At 46.5% G+C, this 6,378-nt stretch overlaps 1 pseudogene across 1 annotated transcript; it reads right to left on the bottom strand.

Moving 5' to 3' along the window:
• Window positions 1-3,008: 3,008 nt before the first annotated feature.
• Window positions 3,009-3,515, bottom strand: LOC308438216 (cofilin-1-like; annotated as a pseudogene). Its single transcript has one exon. The product of its transcript is annotated as a cofilin-1-like (transcript).
• Window positions 3,516-6,378: the final 2,863 nt, after the last annotated feature.

The following is a 6,378-nucleotide window of genomic DNA, read 5'->3' on the forward strand; positions in this document are numbered from 1 at the left end:
TACCTACCTTCCTACCTACCTACCTTCCTACCTACCTACCTTCCTACCTACCTTCCTACCTTCCTACCTACCTACCTACCTTCCTTCCTACCTACCTACCTACCTACCTACTTACCTTCCTACCTACCTACCTTCCTACCTACCTACCTTCCTACCTACCTACCTTCCTACCTACCTTCCTACCTTCCTACCTACCTACCTACCTTCCTACCTACCTACCTACCTTCCTACCTACCTACCTACCTACCTCCCTACCTACCTTCCTACCTACCTACCTTCCTACCTACCTACCTACCTTCCTACTTACCTACCTTCCTACCTACCTACCTACCTACCTTTCTACCTACCTACCTACCTACCTACCTACCTTCCTACCTACCTACCTACCTACCTATCTTTCTGCCTAGGACAGCCCTGCCACCACTACTAACATAAAGGCCTTTGCTTTGTCAGTATAGTTTTGTCTTCCTCAGTGGGTGACAGGAGGTTGAGTCTGGGCTGGCTGGTCCTGTTGGAGTGCAGCCCGAGGAACCCCTTGGGGGCTCTCATGCAGCCTTGCTGCTGCCTTGAAAGTCTTGGTAGCATTTGAACAATGGGCCCCTAATCCCATTTTATACCAAATGGGTTTGGAGACTATAGGGCAGGGTGATGGAATCAGGATCTCACTTGGGACTTTGGACAGCCACAGGAGGACTGTGGTGCTGTCTTGGGAAATCAGGATGGAGTCTGTAAGTGGAAAATGTCTGTCTGTGGTGGCAGCACCTAGATTCTTCTTCAGTTGTCCTTGCTGTGTGTGCTACATGCAAACATGTATCAGTAGTCAAACAAAGCTGAGAGACGTGGGAAGAAAATGGAAATATTTCTTTTTCTAGGCTAGAATGTTCTCTGGCGATTGAATTGATGAGCGGTGTTTCCGTGAACCAGAGTGGAATCTCACCCACAGTTTCCTGCAGCTCCTGATCCGTAGGAACGCAGAGTCTTTGGGTCACAGAGTGGGGACACAGCTTGGGTGACAGTGGCTCCAGGTGCCCAGCAGAGACTGTTCCCCCCAGCAGCTTTGAGAACTAGACTTATGGATTATTTGGCAGAGGATAAAGGAAGGCTCGTTGACATCTAGTTATAGTGCTAAGGCACCTGTATGTTCATGGTCTGGCCCTAAATGTCTTCCAGATGACAATCTTTCCTTTCTCTTAGTGTGGGAGTCTTTTGGCTCATACTTTATTCCATTTTTATGGACTACATACATAAATATGTCAGTCATATATATATACATATATGTACATATACACACATTTATGTATATAAGAAAGATTACATATATGTTAGAGCATGAGTGTACAATGTGTGCTCTGAAAACTTTGGAGTACACACAAGGACGCTCTGTACTGCAAGTGAGCAAAAATCACACGTCACTGAGTGAACACAAGCACTGGGCGGGGCCAGAGACCCTGCCTCCTAGGGGATCTCTGTGTCTGTCTTGCTCGGCACATCCCATTGCACCAGCCCTGGCTGAGAGCTTGAGACGCTGCATCTCCAGCAGTCCCCTCCCCCACCCATGGAACACTGGCTCTCCTTTGCAAATGAGCTGGAAAATGTGCCCATCCTTCTGAGCCAGAGTGGACTGTTCTCTGGGCGCTGCTGTGAGTGGCAGCGAAGGGGAGGGGAGGGGACTTCTGGAACGAGCAAGAAGGGACCGGGGGACACCCTCTTGTATGTGAGGATGACTTCGGACTCTTGTTCCTTCCACTGGGTGTCATTTGCCAAGTGCTGGGACAACACGTATGTGCCACCATGCCTGGCTTATGCAGTGCTGGGGTTCAAGCCCAGACCAGTGCTCTAACAACTGAGCCATACCCTTAGCCGCTGCCTTGGTTCTCAGTTCCGGCTCAATCACATGGAGAAAATTAACAAAGGATGGGGCTATAGTCACTGAATCCCAGTCCTGGTGTTGACACCCTTTCTGTACCCCAAATTCTTGTACAGCCACTGTCTGGCCTATCTTGGGTGTTGGATCAGTTGCTATTATGATGCTAAGAAGCTGAATTTCCCACAAAGACTTTCAGTAATGGTTACAGGAAGCAAGGCTGCTGGAGAATTTTGATGCTGGCAATAGGGTAGAGCAGGTTTTAGAGAAGTACGGAAAAGGTGTGGGAGCCACATGTCTGAATGAGCAATGTCAGCTAGTGATGTCACATGACAGCTCTGCGTCCATTTTCACCTTGCCAGTGTCTCCATCACACAGTTTCGTGGTAGGGAAAGGACCCGCCCATCACCCTCCTCTGGGATTACATTTTTTATGTCCCCATTGCTGACTAAATCTGTTTTCATTATATCTTTGCAGGAAAAGTGTTCGTGCAGTGGGCAGGCACCTCCTTCACTTGTCCCCCGAAAACCCCCTTTCGGAAATTTAAAAGGCCCTTTGCATGTTTGTGACTTTAAAAAAAATGACTGACCTTCGTGAAGTGACCCCAGGAATTGTTACAAAGTCCCCCCATTATTTTTTATTGTTAATTAGCCTTTTATTTTTATTATTACTTTTTTTAATTGAAGGTCCCTTACTGGTCCTGCTTTCATGAGTGACCAAGGTCAAGTGAAAGGGGAAGGCAACTAACCGGTGAAGGGAGGGTCATTTTCACACTTTATTTACACACAGAACTAAACAGACAAGCACAGGGTCACTATTGTGGTTAGAAGTTGGCAGCCTGAGATGGGGAGGGATGAGGTATAGGGGTGTCGTTAAAAAAGATACAGGCTCCCCCAAAACTGGGTGCCTAGGACAGGATTTGGTCTGCTTCAACCCAGAGGAATCAGAAGAGCAAAAGCCATTTGGGAAGGCCAGAACCGTCAGGGATGGAGGGAGAAGAATGGTCCAGGAGGTGGGAAGGATGTTTGGCAACTGGGGTGCTGGGATACCCCCAGTCCCTCCGGTCTGGCAGGAAAGGGACAGCCTGCAACCCCCAAGAGCAGGTCCGGGACTGCTAGATGGAACAGGCAGGGCTGGAGGTGGCTCACAAAGGCTTGCCCTCCAGGGAAATGACCGCGCCGCCACCTAGTTTCCCTGCCAGGGTGCAGAGGTCCTTGACCTCCTTGCACCAGTTAGCTTGTAACTCATGCTTGATTCCTGGAAGCTTCTTCTTGATGGCATCCTTGGAGCTGGCATAGATTCTTTTGCTTTTAAGGGGTGCACTCTCGGGGCGGGGGGTTCAGAAGATGATCATTGGGTCCTTCTTTTTCTCTCTTTGGTCTCGTCGGTTGCTTCATAGAAAGCATACGGCGGTCCTTGTCTGGCAGCATCTTGATGAAAGTGGTGTAGGGGTGGTTCACAGTCTGCCCCACATCTCCTACCAGGATCTCCTTGCCTACCTCCAGGATGATTTTCTTCTTGTCCTCGCTCAGGCAGAAAAGCACTCACTGCCTTCTTGTGTTATCTTTACTTCTGGCGTTGAAGACGTACAAACTTTCATGTCGTTGAACACCGTGATGACGCCATCAGAGACAGCCGCACCAGAGGCCATGTTTCCGGAAACAAAAGGGAGGCAGAAAGAGCTACAGAAGAACAGCACCGCCGCAGCTGCTGCCGGGATCTGACTGCAAGTGTCCTCTTTTTAGCTACTGAACTCACTTGTTAACGCCAATTGGTTATCTGTCATTTCATATTTTCTATGTTTTACTCTTAAAAACTAACTGATTTTACACAAGGACTCCTTATACCTCTCTTGCTTGGATCCCTAACATTTTCTTTTATTTATTCTGAGGCAGGAGGATTCTGAAGCAGCCTGGGCTATGTTGTAAGATTCAGTCACAAATAAAATGAAGCAAAATGCAAGGGACCAGCAGGTGTCAATCAGCATAGTTTTCCCTAAGCAGAGTGAAGTATTTATTTGCAGCTACCCCTCCCCCCCCAATTTAATAGCTTTAAGCAAAGAAACACACATTCTAGATATGTATTTACTGTCTCCGAGGACAGCAAATTGCCATATAATGCCATACCTTGTTAGCACCCCAATGGTCCCCTGGTGCCTTTTCCCTGGCAATCCTTCATGTTCTTGCACCAGGATTTGCTTCTTTGGAACGGGACGCACTCTTATCTTTTCAGCCAGAATGCCATTTTGAGAGTCATTCTTCTACTTTTTTTTTTTTTTTTTCCTCAAGAACCAATTTTCGTTTATTGCTGGGCACGCTATTCGTTTATATGGAGACGACACAGTTTGCCCGCCAGTTTTCTTCTGAAGTTTAGGACACTTCTAGTTTTCAGCTACAATGAGTAAACGTGGACACCTGAGGCGCAGGCTTTCCATAGGTACACACTTTGGTCCTCTTGGCTGAGAACGAGGTACAGAATTGCTGGAGTACAGAGGATGCCTGACTCACATCCCTGCTGACTTTTGGGGTTGGCGGCCTCTACTGTTTTCACACTGTGTATAAATACGCAGAGGACTTTGTTAAAGTTTTAGTTGCCATTTCGTCGGTGATTATCAAAAAGCACCTACTTCTGTCTGCTTGTCAGTCATTCACGCATCTTCCCCGTTGGAGAGCCTTTCTAATATACTGCTCATATTTTCTTAGATTCTCTTACTGCTGTTTTAGGAGTTATTTTCATACGTTGTATCTTAGTGCCTTATTAAATATATTTTTCAAGCATTTTCCCCGGAATATGTGCATTATCTGGTCCATAAAAACTTTTTTTATAACACATATTGTGTAAGGAAATAAAACAAGCATTGGTCCTGCAAGACCGATCTGGGGGTTGTTATGTGAGACTGAAATCTGCGGAAAGAGGCAATCACTGAACTGGGGTGCAGGAGGGTTGAGTTTGGGCAATAGACTTCAAACTTTGGGGTTTCCTGTGACTCACTTTGATGAGGACAAGAGATAGATACTTGCCAGGCAGTTTTAGGATAGGAGACCCCGAGTGTTAACTTTTTCCTGGGACAAAAGCCCATAAACTGTCCTTAATCCTGACAACAGATTGTCCTCGTCCAAGTCCAGGAACACGCCAGAAATGTTCAGGCCTTTTGAGATTTTAGTTTTGCTCTGGTGAGACGCCGGGGATAAAGAAGGGAAACCTGCCTTCCTGTTATCTCTCTTCTGCTAAATGACCATCCCTGCTTGAATCAAGACCACACCCAAAACTTGAGAGGGGGAACCTGATACCTTGTTGCTTGGGCCAAATTGACAGACGACTCTGATCTCCCTTCCATGCGCTGCAGACTGGTTTTAGTCCTATCAGAAGCATCTACACACTTGGGATATGTACTGACATCCCAAGTCCTGGGACCAGTCCTACCACACAAAGACTTTACATTCTTCCTCTTGAGTCCCTACCTATGGTTGGACAATAAACTCTCATTTCCAAACGCATTGCCAGGCACCTGAGAATTCTGCTCTTCAAATTCATGATGCAAGAACTCAGAGGAAGTTTTGTATGACTGGGAGCATCCAGCATCCCAAGACCTGAGGGGAGTGAGGAAGACTCTATCAGTCCCAAAGACACCTACATCTCCTGAGTTTCCTAGGCACACCTTCTCTGATTTGAATTTCTCAACATCTCTATGAAGTAGATCATATCCCTAAAATCACTTCTCTGGGTATTTTAATAAGTTGAACTATCTGGGGGTGGGGGTGGGAGTAGGGGTGGTGGCACACACCTTTAATCCCAGTACTTGAGAGGTAAGTGGATCTCTTGGCCTTACAACCAAGGCTACACAGAGAAAGCCTGTCCCAGGAGAAAAAAAGTTGAATTTTGCGATTCAACTATCTTCCCTTTCAATGAAGAACAGCCCTCTAGGGGGCTGAATGATTGAGTGGGTTCCTGGAACCCCACTAGTGAGCTAAGGCTCCTTAACCTGTGCAGCACCAAGCTCAAATGTCTTTGTCTATTTCAAGTAACTATTTCTAATAATGCAACAATGTCTGCCTGCCTGTTAGCATAGGTTAGCTATGAATGTTAGCAGGTTGATCTGCTTTGAAACGCAGAAGTACAGACTTTTAATAGCTTTTGGGTCTCTTGGGCTTTGGACTGGAATCACATAGCATCCACATTCTGTTTCTCGGACCTTTGATCTTGGGCCGTGACTGGCTCTCCCGGGATCCAGCTTGCTAACGGTAGACTGTAGGCTTTTCCAACCTTTAGGGGAACAATCAGGACTTTTAATAAAGCCTTTACTTGCTCATTACTCCTGCTGAGTGCCCTAACACCTGGCATCCATTAGGGTGTTTTTTTGTCATCTTATTTATAAACCGTATTTGATCTATTGAGTGACATGTGAGTTATTCCTGCCTTTTGTCTATTGGATAAATATTGCTATGTACATAGACATCCACGTGCCAGTTGGGTTCCCTGCTTTGATACTTTCCAGTGCCCATCACTAGTGGAAT

Source organism: Micromys minutus (assembly GCF_963924665.1).
Source record: "Micromys minutus genome assembly, chromosome: 27".
In the NCBI taxonomy this organism is placed as follows: domain Eukaryota; kingdom Metazoa; phylum Chordata; class Mammalia; order Rodentia; family Muridae; genus Micromys; species Micromys minutus.